Source organism: Chiloscyllium plagiosum, chromosome 47, assembly GCF_004010195.1.
Source record: "Chiloscyllium plagiosum isolate BGI_BamShark_2017 chromosome 47, ASM401019v2, whole genome shotgun sequence".
Taxonomy (NCBI): domain Eukaryota; kingdom Metazoa; phylum Chordata; class Chondrichthyes; order Orectolobiformes; family Hemiscylliidae; genus Chiloscyllium; species Chiloscyllium plagiosum.
The window spans coordinates 485363-500347 of record NC_057756.1 but is presented as its reverse complement, the minus strand read 5'-3'; the positions used below and the strand labels follow the sequence as shown (position 1 = coordinate 500347).

The 14985-nt window shown below is 41.7% G+C and overlaps 1 long non-coding RNA gene across 1 annotated transcript; it reads left to right on the top strand.

Moving 5' to 3' along the window:
• The first annotated feature begins 4640 nt into the window (after window positions 1–4640).
• Window positions 4641–14264, top strand: LOC122544273. The gene is made up of 3 exons (XR_006310308.1): window positions 4641–4653; window positions 10564–10573; window positions 14188–14264. It is a non-coding gene; the product is annotated as an uncharacterized LOC122544273 (long non-coding RNA).
• Window positions 14265–14985: the final 721 nt, after the last annotated feature.

The window sequence follows — 14985 nt, the reverse complement described above, 5'->3', positions numbered from 1 at the left end:
TTTGAGAATTACTACCAGAATGTTAACTAGAAATGATTGAAATATGCCATTTTCACCTTTTTGCTTGAGATCTTCTCTGAGTTTGGTCAAATCTAATAAAGAAGGATTCAATAATTTAGATCGAGTAAGAAAATGAGCAATAGACGTTGGGGCACGCCATAAGATTAAGGAAGGTGCACTACTGTACTATCAACACAGCCCTACAAAACAAAAAATAAAGTAAAATACTGCGGTTCTTGGAGGTTCATGTTGAAAGACTCAATATCGAATATAATAACTGCAATAACTTTAGAGCATGAGCACCTCCTGCTATGTTTGTCATCCGCTCACACGCCCCATATCTGTCATGAAATTTAAAAACTGTTGTAATGATACTGCTAAAATAAGTGTACATTTGAAGCATTTTAGGGACAATTTGCTGAATGTTAACAGATACTGCCTCAGGCAAAAAGCTTTCAAGTTGTTAGAAAAAGCTCTTGTACAATGAAAGAGGAGTGGTTGGTTCTTCCAGCTCAGTTTCCCTCTGCTTTGATTTGGTTTTTGGTAGTCTGCTGGACCAAAACAAACAGGTCAATGCTGATTCCCCCCACTCTCTCTGGCATCTTTCTGTCAGACCCTGTGTTTGACTTTACCTTTTTTCTAGCAAGGGATGTTTATGGGCATTGTTGCAAGCATTTGGAGCAGCATCATTAAGTTGGGATGAACTGTTGTGTTTTCTGATAGGAGAAGTTATTCGATATTCTGTTATCCTTTGTTAGTGTTTCATTCGCTAACCTTGTGGATAAATTCTCTCCTGGAATATACACTTTACACCTGTCTAAAACAACTCGCAAAGTTAGGGTCTGGGCTACTTTCTTGAAATGTTTTGCGAAGGTTTTGCCTGGTTCATAACAGATGGGGGGCTCATCCTGGATTTGTTCTATAGCTCCAAACGAGAATTAAGGTTGTTGAACCAGAAGGCCAGGAATGTTCAGTGTTAGTGTCTTTTGAACCAGAAGGCCAGGAATGCTTAGTGTTAGTGCCTTTGTTCTGGGTGTGCAATTAAGTTGGTTTAAACAGTGCTTGGAATAATGACACTTTCAGTCACTAAGAGTTTTCTGGGGGTTGATGAAGTTACCTTGGGGATTTTGCAAAAGGTGCTGGAACTAGCACACAAACTGGGTTAGGAGCTGCCTCCTTCTGTGCGGCAAGGAGCGATAATTACAGCAATAGCTCGGTATTTAAATTTCCTAGAAACGCCATCAGAACCTTTTTTTTAGATTAGATTAGACTTACAGTGTGGAAACAGGCCCTTCGGCCCAACAAGTCCACGCCGAAGCGCACCCACCCAGACCCATTCCCCTACACCTAACACTACAGGCAATTTAGCATGGCCAATTCACCTAACCTGCACATTTTTGGACTGTGGGAGGAAACCCACGCAGACACTGGGAGAATGTGCAAACTCCACACAGTCAGTCACCTGAGGCGGGAATTGAACCCGGGTCTCTGGCGCTGTGAGGCAGCAGTCCTAACCATCGTGCCGCCCGTGCCAGGATGTCTAAAATTCAATGAAAATAAAGCAGCTTGAATTAAAGGCAAAAGACAAAGAATTGCATTTAAAAGCACAGGAAAGAGAAAAAAAATTAACGTTTTAGTAGAACAAGAAGAGAAAAAGAGAGAGGAGACAAAGAGGGAGAGAAGAGAGATAAAAAGAGACCAAGAAAGAGAGAGAGAGAGAGAAAGAGTGAGAAGAGAGAAAAAAAGGAGAGAGAGAGGAAAGGAAGAAAGAGAGCCACTGAAATGGCTGATGATCATGAGGTGGTCCATAAATCAAAGTTTGACTTCCAAAATCAATTTTAGTCAATAGGGTTTAGAAATTGAGGGAAAGAGATAGCTTTGCCTAGAAAGGGAAAGGTAGTGCTCAGTGAAGGTAATAAGGATAACTGAACAGAGAATATAAAGGAAACCGTTGAAAGGAAATGAGAAGTTAAAAAGCTTCAGTGTTTTCAGTTCAATAAAGTGGGCCACATGAAATCACAGTGTTGCTGGGTTAGGAAATGCATTGGGAAGCTAGATGTAGTAAAACAAGATAAACCAGTGAATTTTGTTGGAATGGTAATGGACAGCACAGTGTAGGCCACAACGCTGCACCAGAATGTACAAACTGGTCGGAGATTGGTTAAGGCAAAAATGCCAGGACTTCTTAAATCATCTACATGTAAAGGTAAAGTTTACTCACATATTCCAGGAGCAGCAGATAAGCAGGTTACAATATTACGAGAAACAGGATCCTCTCAATCTGTGATGTTGAAAGGTAAGGAGATATGTACCTCTGGACGATGATTGCCAGAAAGAGTGCTAGTAACGTGAATTCATGGTGAGCCAAGAACACCTAACTATGCAAATTGAGGTTATAGTCTCCAGTGAAGACTGGAGAAGTTGTTGTAGGAGCGCTACCTTCTCCCCAGTATCCCCCCCACCCCCATTTATCTCTCCACCCTGGAGAATCAGTATTTGATATCAATAATGGATGTGTCCATTAGATTTTCAGGGGCCAATCCATTATGCAGTATCACAGCGAGAAGGATTGTAGAGGAATTACGCAAATTTTTCATTATATTCGGACAACCCACAGAGATACTAATAGATCAAGGCTCAAACTTCACGTCAAAGTTATTCAAGGAAGTTATGGACAATGTAGGAATAAAACAATTCAAATTTCCTGTGTACCGCTCAGAGTTCCAGGGAGAGCTGGTAAGGTGAGATCAGACATAAAAGACCATATTTTAGGCTTATCAACAAGACTACCTATATGACAGGGATACGGGACTTCCATTTGTACTTCTTGCGATCAGAGATGCACCAAATGAATTGACCAAATTCAGTCCACTTGAATTAGATTTTGGGCATAATGTGAGAGGATAAAGTGATTCAGGAGAAATTGGTAAGTCAAAATTCAGAGATCACATATTTGGACAATGTGTCAAATGTTTGGGAATGATTAAATAGAGTGACTGAGTTGTCTCTACAACATTTAAAAGTATCACAGCATACAATGAAACAGGAAGCAGACAAGAAATCAAAAACTCTTTGCTTTTGGGCATGAGATGCTTGTGTAACTTCCAGTCATAGGTGAACCTTTAAAAGCAGGGTTTCATGGACCTTATCAAGTTGAAAGGAAATTCAGTGAGATGAACGTTTTGGAATGGTCTCCAGACAGAAAGAAATCTCACAGAGTGCATCATGTGAATAAGCTCAAATGGTATTTTGACAGGGAAGGAGAGCAGGACAAGAATCTGCCATTGGTTTCAACACAATGTAAAGAACCAAGTTCAGGGGATGCTGAATTGGGCATTTCTCAAATTAAATTGGACAATGAGGAAGTTGTCAAAAATTGGAAGAAAGTATTTAGTTACCTTCAAGAGGAAAATCAAAATGACCTGAAAGAGTCAGTACTATTGAATGGGAAGATATTTGTAAATAAGCTGGAAATCACTAACGTAATCGGCAGCATGGTGGGTCATTGGTTAGCACTGCTACCTCACAGCATCAGTGACCTGCGTTTGATCCCAGCCTCAGGTGGAGTTTGCACTTTCTCAGTCTCAGGTGGAGTTTGCACTTTCTCCCTGTGTCTGTGCAGGTTTCCTTCAGGTGCATCCCTCAATCCAAAGATGTGCACGTTAGGTGAATTGGCCATGCTATATTGCCCAATAGCGTTCATAAATGTGTAGGTTAGTTGCATTAGTCAGGAGTAAATATAGGGTAGGAGAATGGGTCTGGATGGGTTGCTCTTTGGAGGGCCAGTGTGGACTTGTTGAGCTGAACGTGCGGAACTGCATACTTGCGGATTGTTTCAGAGAACACCCCTAGGACACCCGGATGAACCAACCCAACCACCCCATGGCTCAACACTTCAACTCCCCCTCCCACTCCACCAAGGACATGCAGGTCCTTGGACTCCTCCATCGCCAGGCCATAGCAACACGACTGCTGGAGGAAGAGCACCTCATCTTCCACCGAGGAACCCTCCAACCACAAGGGATGAACTCAGATTTCTCCAGTTTCCTCATTTCCCCTCACCCCACCTTGTCAGTTCCAACCCTCGAACTCACCTTCCTAACCTGCAATCCTCTTCCTGACCTCTCCACCCCCACTCCCGCTCCGGCCTATCACCCTCACCTTATCACGCTCACCTTAACCTCCTTCCACCTATCGCATTTCCAACGCCCCTCCCCCAAGTCCCTCCTCCCTACCTTTTATCTTAGCCTGCTTGGCACACTTTCCTCATTCCTGAAGAAAGGCTCATGCCCGAAACGTCGATTCTCCTGCTCCTTGGATGCTGCCTGACCTGCTGCGCTTTTCCAGCAACACATTTTCAGCTCTGATCTCCAGCATCTGCAGTCCTCACTTTCTTCTGAGAAACGGAGATGTTCAGTGGCAGGAGTGAAACTTACTGAAGCTAAATGTAATGGCACATGTTTGCCTAATATTTGTCAATGTAATGTATACGTGTGTTGTAGAGTGCTAACAGTTTAAGATTAAGTGGTTTTAAATGAAGCCACTTTCATATTGATCTTTTTTGAAGGGGGTGATATGATGATGCTGCTTCTTTAACAAGGTTATGTTGTGCTTGGGTTTTTTTTTTCAGAAAATAGACAGACTCTGAAAAGTGTTCATTTGAAGGGTTTTGTGGCCAATTTGATTATGACTAACAGATACTACCTCAGGCAAAAGACTTTCAATATTTTTCGGGAAAAACTAACACTTATGCAATGAAAGCAGTGTGGCCCTTTTCTCCCAGCTAACCTTACTCTGGTTTGACTTGGTCTTTGGTAGTCTGATTATTCACTGAAAGCAGTCAGGCAGTGATAAAAGCTGTTGGATCCAAAGAAGCAGGTCCACGCTTATCCTCTTCTCTCTGACATCCCTCTGCAAGACCTTGTGTTTGATTTTAACGTTTGTGGCAATGGGTGTTTATGGGGATCATCACAAGTATTTGGAACCGCATCATTAAGTTGGGATGAACTGTTGGGTTTTCGGATAGGTGAAATTATTCGGTATTCTGTTCTCTTTTGCTTGTGTTTGTTTTGAACAAGGGTTCCGGCCTTAACCATCAATTTTCCTGCTCCTCGGATGCTACCTGGCCAGCTGTGCTTTTCCAGCAACACACTCTCAACTCTGATCTCCAGCATCTGCAGACCTCACTGTCTCTAGTTGATTTCAACATTACTGTGAAGCCCCTTCCAAGGGTGCCTATCATGAAGAATTGATTAGATCAGATTAGATTCCCTACAGTGTGCAAACAGGCCCTTCGGCTCAACAAGCCCACACCGACCCTCTGAAGAGCAACCCACCCAGACCCATTCGCCTACACCTAACACTACGGGCAATTCAGCATGGCCAATTCACCTAACCTGCACATCTTTGGACTGTAGGAGGAACCCGGAGCACCTGTAGGAAACCCACGCAGACACAGGGAGAATGTGCAAACTCCACACAGACAGTTGCCCGAGGCATGAATTGATCCAGGGCCCTTGGCTCTGTGAGGCAGTAGCACTAAGGACTGAGCCACCGTGCTGCCCATTTTAAACAAACAAACAAAGAAGTTCTCCTCCTCTCTCTACAAAGATCTCAGTGAGTCCCTCTCTCACTGTACTCCCCCAGTCTTCTTCCTGACGAAGGGCTCCGGCCCAAAATGTTGATTTTTCCTGCTCCTCAGAAGCTGCCTGACCTGCTGTGCTAATTTATAACTTCTCTTTTGAAGTGCAACTGTAACTGTTGGTTTTGTTCCTCAATTTCTTCCCGAATTCACGCAAGGCTCTGTATCTCCCGCGACAGAATTATAGTGGAAAGTTAGAATCCATTCTGTCTGTGCTTGTTTCCTTGCTTCCTCTCAATGCGGATGTTATTTTGATTTGCTTAAATTTGATTTATTATTGTCCTATCTATCAAGATATAGTAAAAAGTGCTATCTAGGTAAATCATGTCTTATATTGGAATATCAAGGTCATAAACCAATATAGTGTTATAGCTACAGAGAGGATGCAGAGAAAGATCAAAGATCATTGGAATGTAAGAGAGGTCCGTTCATAAATGATGAAAGCAGGTAAGAAACTGAACTTGAATCTGTTGATTATGTGTTTTCGAACTTTTGCATCTTCAGTGCAATGGAAGAGAGTGGAAGAGATGTTGAATGGGATGGGAAGGGTCTTTGATTATGTGTTCTGCTTTCTGGAGGCAGCAAAAAGTCCAGACGGAGTCAATGGACGGAAGATTGTTGCTCGTGATGGACTGGGCTGCGTTCATAACTCTCTGTAATTTCTAGCGGTATTGGGCATGGCAGTTGCCTCAAGTTGTGATGCAGCCGGATACGATGCTGTCTATGGTGCATATTTGCATATTTGCAAGAGTCAGTCCGCATATGCGAACTTCCTGAGCCTCTGAGGAAATAGAGGTGTTGGTGTGCTTTCTTCGCTGCAGTACCGATGTAGACGGACCAGGAAAGATTGTTGGTAATATTTACTCCGAGGAACTTGAAACTCTCGGCCACCTCAACCCTAGCACAATAAATATGGACATCACTGTGCATTTGCTGAATGTGCCATTAGGTTATCGCCACACTACTTTTGTTTCCGATCTACCTCCCAGGCCAAATCCCTTGCCCCTTTCTTTCTCTGCCTGCACCAGTGTAAACCATTTTCCTCCCTGTTTCGCTCCTGAGCCCGTGCTGATCCACTGGAAGCCAGTGAGGAAAATAGAATGATGAACTGAACAGTGATGATGTTGACAACTGAAAATACATTGGCATGATGAATGGGATGATGTGACCAAAGGCAAAATAACAGCGCAGTCTAAATGCAACAATGTTTAACTTTCGTTCTGGCGATCAGTATGTTGTGATAAGTGCAATCCTCAACCATGCCAGTAGGCTGTTAGTTTATGATCCTACAAAGACAGAAAAGAGGCCTTAGTAAAGAAGAGGCACTGGACAAGAAACATTAATTTTGCTCTCTTCCGGCAACTCCTGATTTTGTTACACATCGTTAGCATCCACAGTCCTTTCTTTTCAATTAGAGTGCGGACCCAAAACACACAAGAGGATGTACATTGAACCAAAGAACCTTTAAAGAAAGGTCATCTGCACCTGTTAAAATCTCAATGCACGGTTGATTACGGATAGACATAGAATCGTAGAATCCCTACAGTGTGGAAACAGGCCATTTGGCCCAACAGGTCCACACCGACCCTCTGAAGAGTAACCTTCCCAGACCCATTCCCCTCCCTCATTAGTGTATATTTATCCCTGACTAATGCACCTAGCCTATACATCCATGAACATGATGGGCAATTTAGCATGTTCAATTCTCCTTACCTGCACATCTTTGGTCTGGGGGGGTGTGATCCAATTCTTTGACAGAATCAGCTGCTCCTTTGGCAGTCTCCGCAGGGATACCAACACTTTGTGCACAGTGAGTGTGCTCTGTGCATTGACACTGGCAGGAACAGCAATTAATGCCAACATCACAAATTGGCACTTGGCTGGCGATAAATAATATGATACTCAGCTTTTTGAGGGCAATCTTTGAGGCTGCTGAGCCTAACATATTGCTGAGTGACTTGAAGCAGATGCTTAGCTTTTATGAATTTCTTGTTATGATTTGGAGTTCTGTATAAAAAAATGTTTCATAAGATTCAGGCATTCGACTTTGTCATTTAAAAATGATAGGTTAGTTTCAAGCTATTAAACCACTGATGTCAACTGCAAAAACAACGAGCAAGAGAATGATGAGAAAAAAAATGATCATAACAATATTCAAAACAATCATAAAAAGTAATAAAGTAATTCAGCCCTGTAATTGTCACCCTCACAGACATTTGTTAGCAATAAGATTTCATGGCAAAATAACCTATTAAAATGCTTAATCAATCAAGTGTGATGTACATACATACATAAGGGATTAAAATCAATTCCATGTTGCTTATTTTTTTAACTTGATTCATCCAAGTTATATGAAATTGAACAGTTTCCCCAAAATACTCTATGGGTTTTCCATTCGAAGGTATTCCTGGCTGAGTGGACATCATGAACATCTTTCGGTGCTCAATACATACATAGTCAGGACTCACCTTGCCTTTGTACATCGTTTATGGACTTACCAATTGTTCCTCCGAACTTCTTAGTCAATATTATGGCATGACCATACTTAATCCATCATATATTCCTGATACTCCGTTGAAACTCTCAGATGTTTCCCATTTGAGCTCTCATCCATCGCATGATGTTAAAAAAAAATGTGGAATTGCATTTGTTTAATATAACATCTGAAAATTCAAGCATGTTGTTCATTGAATCCCTACATTCGGCCCATCTTGTTCACATCAACCATCCAGGAGCATCCCAACCAGACCCACCACCAAATCACAGAACCCACCATTGCCCATGTCTAACCCACCCAATCTCACATCCCTAGATACAATGGGCAATTTAGCATGGTCAATCCACCTAATCTGTACATGTTTGGAGTGTGGGAGGAAACCAGTAGGACCTGAAGGAAACCAATACAGGTAAAATGTCCAAGCCCCACACGGACTGTTTTCTGAGGCTGGAATTGAGGCTCTGTGTGCTAACCAACAGTGCTAACCACTCAGCCACTGTGCCACCCTATTATCACTGCTAACCAGCTAATACACTTTCACTACACATTTCCAGGTGCAGAAAGTCTGCTCCCCGATTGGCTATAAAAGCATTGCTCATTCAAATTGATCGACAGAAGCCTCTTGTAACACGCCTTCCAAGTTAATGTTACCAATCTAAAGTGTATGAACTGCCTATAACTTAAATTACACATAATTATTGCATTCATCATTTACAAATCCTCATTATTTCCTCCAGTGTTCTCAGATCTAAAGATTAGTGACCTTTACAGAACGCATAAATGTACCAGGCCAGGTGTTAGATTTGGAGGTAGATGAGCACGTTGGTGATAGTGACTACAATTCGGTTAAGTTTACTTTAGCAATGGCAAGGGACAATATGTACCACAAGGCAAGAGTTATATCTGGGGGAAAGGCAATTATGAACTAATTAGGCAAGATTTAGGATGCACAGAATGAAAAACGAAACTGCAGGGATGGGCACAACTGAAACATGGAGCTTGTTCAAGGAACAGCTACTACATGTCATTGATAAGTATCCATGATTCGGAAGGAGCGTCGCTCCGAAAGCTAGTGTGCTTCCAATTAAACCTGTTGGACTATAATCTGGTGTTGTGTGATTTTTAACATTGATAAGTATGTAACTGTCAGGCAGGGAGGAAGTGGTCGACTGAGGGAACTGTGGTTTACTAAAGAAGTTGAAGCTCTTGTCAAAAGGAAGGAGATGTATATAAAGATGAGACGTGAAGGCTTAGCTACGGTGCTTGAGAGTTACAAAATAGCCAAGAAGGTCCTAAAGATAGAGCCAAGAAGAGGCAGGAGGGGACATGAGAAGTCTTTAGCAGGTAGGATCAAGGAAACCCTAAAGCTTTCTGTAGATAGATCAGGAATAAAAGAATGAGTAGAGTAAGTTTAAGGCCTGTCAAAGACAGTAGTGGGATATTATTTTAGGAGTAAAAAGAGATAGGAGAGGCACTAAATGAATATTTTTCATCAGTATTCTCACAGGAAAAAGACAATATTGTCAAGGAGAATGCTGAGATACAGGCTATTAGACTAGATGGGATTGAGGTTCATAAGAAGGAGGTGTTAGCAATTCTGGAAAGTATGAAAATGGATAAGTCCCTTGCGCCTGATTGGATTTATCCTAGAATTGTCTGGGAAGCCATGGAGATATTGAAGAGCCTTTGGCTTTGAACTTTATGTCGTCAGTGTCTACAAGAATAGCGCCAGAAGACTGGAGGATAGAAAATGTTGTACCCTTATTGAAGAAGGGGGGTAGAGACAACCCTGGTAATTATTGACCAATGAGCCTTACGTTGGTTATGGGTAAATTGTTGGAAAGGATTATGAGAGAAAGCATTTATAATCAACTAGAAAGGAATAATTTGTTTAGGGATAGTCAACACGGATTTGTGAAGAATAGGTCATAGGTAGATGAGCATAAAGCAGTTGATGTGGTGTACATGGATTTCAGTAAAACATTTGATAAGGTTCTTCACAGTAGGCTATTGCAGAAAATATGGAGTTTTGGGATTGAAGGTGATTTAGCGGTTTGGATCAGAAATTGGCTAGCTGAAAAAAGACAGAGGGTTGATAGGAAATGTTCAACCTGGAGTTCAGTTACTAGTGGTGTACTGCTGGATCTGTTTTGGAGCCACTGCTGTTTGTCATTTTTATAAATGACCTGGATGAGGGCGTAGAAGAGTGGTTAGTAAATTTGCAGATGACACTAAAGTCGGTGGAGTTGCGAACAGTGCTAGATTTTGCAGGTTACAGAGGGACATAGATAAGCTGCAGAGCTGGGCTGAGAGGTGGCAAATGGAGTTTAATATGAGAAAGTGTGAGGTGATTCACTTTGGAAGGAGTAACAGAAATAAAGACTACTCAGCTAATGGTAAGGTTCTTCGTAGTGTGGATGAGCAGAGAGATCTCGGTGTCCACATGCATAGATCCCTGAAAGTTGCCACCCACGTTGATAGGGTTGTTAAGAAAGCGCACGGTGTGTTAGCTTTTATTGGTAGAGAGATTGATTTTCGGAGTCATGTTGCAGCCGTACAAAACTCTGGTGCGGCCACACTTAGAGCATTGTCTATAGTTCTGGAAGGATGGATTAAAGGATGGACATGGAAGCATTCGAAATGGTGCAGAGGAGATCTACCAGGATGGTGCTTGGTGTGGAGGGATGGTCTATGAGGAAAGGTTAAGGGACTTGAGGCTGTTTTCGTCAGAGAAGAAGGTTGAGTGGTAACTTAATAGAGGCATACAAGATGATCAGAGGATTAGATAGGGTGAACATTGAGAGCCTGTTTCCTCAGATGGTGATGGCTAGCATGGTGCGATAGAGATAGGATGGATGTCAGAGGTACTTTCTTTACAAAGGGAGTACTAAGAGGGTGGACTACCCTGTCTGCAACAGAAGTAGACTTGCCAACTTTAAGGGCATTTAAATGGTCATTGGATAAAGATATGGATGTTAATGGAATAGTGTAGTTTAGATGGACTTCAGATAGGTTTCACACGTTGGTGCAACATCAAGGGCCGAAGGCCTGTATTGCACTGTATTGTTCTGTGTTCTTTGTTCTATTGTAATAATTCTTATATTTGCTACTTTTTTTGTAGTCCCACTGATTCTATAGCTTGCTCTTGTTTTATGAATTCCATCATTGATTCACAGACATAGCCAGACAATCTGCTTTTGCTACCCATTCTATCAAGATGTCAATTACCTTATAACCCTACATTTCCTCGTGAAATTATTCGTGATGTCTCGAGTCTCCACACAGCATCAGTGACATTCACTACTTTCAGTTCGGATTTCATTGTCTCAGGAATCGAAATCGTTGCTGTTGTTTGTTTTCCCCCACAGCAATGTTTTCGTCATGCACATACCTTTCAATTCTGATTTACTGTAGACAGGCTAGCTCCTTACCCAAGACAGTGATCAGGAAATTATAAAATTTAATGTTCTTTTTTTTAAATGCGCCCGAACTGTAGTTAATCCCTAAGCAAAACCACTCTCCTTGTTTGATTTAAGTCTTTTTGCACAAATAAGGACACCCCTACAGTATCCCATGCTTACCATCACATGCTATTCTGCAGCAGTTAGCACGTGCCTGGAATCCAGATGTCAGGTTCGAAGGCAATATAATCTCTGAAACTCATTCATCTTGCAACAAAAAATTGACTGCCACAGAAAGAACATTTGGTACATTTGTCTCTGGGCGTGTTGTATGTGTGTGTGTGTATGTGAGTATATGTGCGTATGCAAGTCAGTTTTCGAACCTGCTGTCAGTAGAGAGGAAAACAGGAGAGGGTAACGTTAAGTAGCTACATAAACTGCAAATTTAACCATTCTTAAGTGGAAATAGTTTATATTTATCAGTTCAGGTAGTCTCAGCTGTCAATGGATTTGTTGTCTTCACTGACTCAGCTAAATGCGAGCAACCCTGTTATACCTTAATTACTTTCTCAGTTTACCGGGATGTTGCCTGGTCTGGAGGGAAGGTCTTATGAGGAAAGGCTGAGAGACTTGAACCTATTCTCATCGGCAAGAAGAAAGCTAAGAAGGGATTTGATAGAGACATACAAGATGATCAGAGGATTAGATAAGGTAGACAGTGAAAGTCTTTTTCCTAGGAGGATGACGTCAGCGTGTACGAGGCGGTATAAGTACAAATTGAGGGGTGACAGATTTAAGACAGGTGTCAGAGGCAGGTTCTTTACGCAGAGAGTGGTAAGGGCGTGGAATGCCCTACTGGCTAATGTAGTCAGCTCAGCCACATTAGGGAGATTGAAACAATCCTTATATAAGCACATGGATGATTTTGGGGTAGTGTCGGGGGACGAGTTGAGAATAGTTCACAGGTCGGTGCAACATCGAGGGCCGAAGGGCCTATTCTGCGCTGTATTGTTCTATGTTCTATAACCTATAGCAAATCTAATTCGTAATGCACAGAAAGCAAAAACCATGTGTCCGTGTACCAGTTTAGCTTTTCTTTAATAATAAAGCATGCAAACACACATCAATCGATTTTTTAAAAATCATATAATAATTGATGTTTAAGGTTTTATATGGTCATCATGAAATTACTGGAAAAATGAACTATTTGCACTCAATATCTGATGTGTTATGCATCTGGCCAATAAATGAGTACAAGGCAATAATGGACAGACAAGGTAGCATATAAAAGAGAAATCATTCAATTCCTGCTTTTGTTTTGTTGGTGATGTAGTATAAATCGAGGTTTTATGCAAGTTTCTGCCATTCTAATGTAAACGCAATACAAGTTTTTTTTTACCTGCTTTCACATCTCTCAGGTGTTGGTCTGATGCAAGAAGAAAAGTTCAACTTATTCAGTAAAATGTGGAACTGAATTATTCTGCTGAATTTCACATCAGCTCTTTATTTTTTTTTAACGCACTGCAAAATCGCCATCCAGAATCCGATTGGTCTTTATGAATTTCTCAATTTGTTCTTGCAGCAATACTGATTGTGAACATAACGTCTCTCTCCAATGTACAGCTACAAATTGAAGAAGTCTTTCCCCACACCACCCCTTCCCCCAACCTGATCAATTCGAACTTATTACAAGGGAACTGGCAATTTTTGCAATTGTGGTTAACGTTAAACACACTATACCTAATGAATAGCCATCCATAATATGCGTGTGAAGTTTTTCTCAGTCTCTATCAAATTGGATGTTCATTCTGTTTGCGCTAATGTTATGTTGGACAACATTCAAACCATTGACCAATGATTACAAATGCACCAGCTTCTGGAACGGGATCAAATATAACATAAAGCATGTTACAGATATTCTCCCATTGAAATTCCTCAGTAACTGGCCCTGGTCTGTACGGACGAATGACGGGCAGAAAGAGAATTTATGTCTTAGAAGGGTCCGGTCAGTTTGGGTCCGAAAGCTTTTGTGTACCAACACAAATGGAGCTTCATGACCAGTGGGGTGCCGAATCAGATTCGGCACAGGAGAAGTGAGTTCGGGGCTTGCGGGTGAGTACGTGTCAAATAATGGTTTGGGGTGTTAGAAACAAGTTTAATAAAATTTAGACGAGGCCACCAAAACTGGAAACAAGACAATTTATTCTACGATCTTGCAAGAAAGGGCATCAAATGCAGAAGCAAATGAGCAAATTTGAACTTAGGTTAGTGTACAGTTATACCCTTTGAGCTGAGTGAGGTGATCTCTCCAGACTCCTAATTACCCAATCTCTCTTACTGTACCAGACCACTGCCCAGCTGCGCTCCACCCTTATTATTTCCCCTTTCCCCAGGTTGGCAACCTTCCTTTCTGTAAATGCTGACACATACATTTATTTTGTTAAGATCTGGTCTAACATTTTGTATCAATTCTGCTGGTACATTCCATCCTTGGACATTTCATTAACTTGTATCATTTTGTATAGCTCAAGCATTTCGGTTATCTCAGCTTTTTTGCTGAAAGCATAATTTTATAAAAAAAAACTTTTTGTTATAGTAATTACACACCAAAGTTAGTATTTAATTAACCACAATTGTACACTGAAAAGTCCCTAAATACCTGCAAGGTTAATAGTTCTCTTGCTGTACCCCTTTTCTGTATGCTTTTTCTATATCTGAAAAAACACTTTACCCCATTTCTAACAGTTTATGTCTATAAACTAGAGGAAGAGCTGTTGGAGGGCGGCGTGTAGTTTAATAGTTACTCCGGAATTTGAGCATATATTTCATGGTCAACTTTACATGTAAGGAACATGACAAAGGCTGAGGGGAGATGTGAGGAAATATATACCTCACTTTTTCTCAGGTTGGTCGATACAGAACACCACGGAATTTGTGCACATGCGATGCCAAGGATAGAGGTCTATGGGCCAGATGCTGGAAAGGGGGTTTATCATAGTCAGCTGGTTATGCTTGACACGATGGGTTAAGTTGAAACTTTATTGCTGGAACAGCACAGCAGGTCAGGCAGCATCCGGGGAACAGGAGATTCGACGTTTCGGGCACAGGCCCTTCTTCAGGAAGCCTGTGCCCGAAACGTCGAATCTCCTGTTCCCTGGATGCTGCCTGACCTGCTGTGCTGTTCCAGCAATAAAGTTTCAACTTTGATCTCCAGCATCTGCAGACCTCACTTTCTCCACGATGGGTTAAGGGCCTTTTCTCAATGTTACAGATCTCTACGACTGTATGGCAACATTTTGTGCTGAGTAACATCTCAGCCATTTGATGTCTCCACTTTCAATAAGGCTTATGGTTAGGTCCAGGTGGAAAGGAATTGTGTAGTGGAAATTTTAACCTCGCAGGCAGTTCCTTCAGAGAACGCTGCAATCGGAATCCACAGTGAGCCC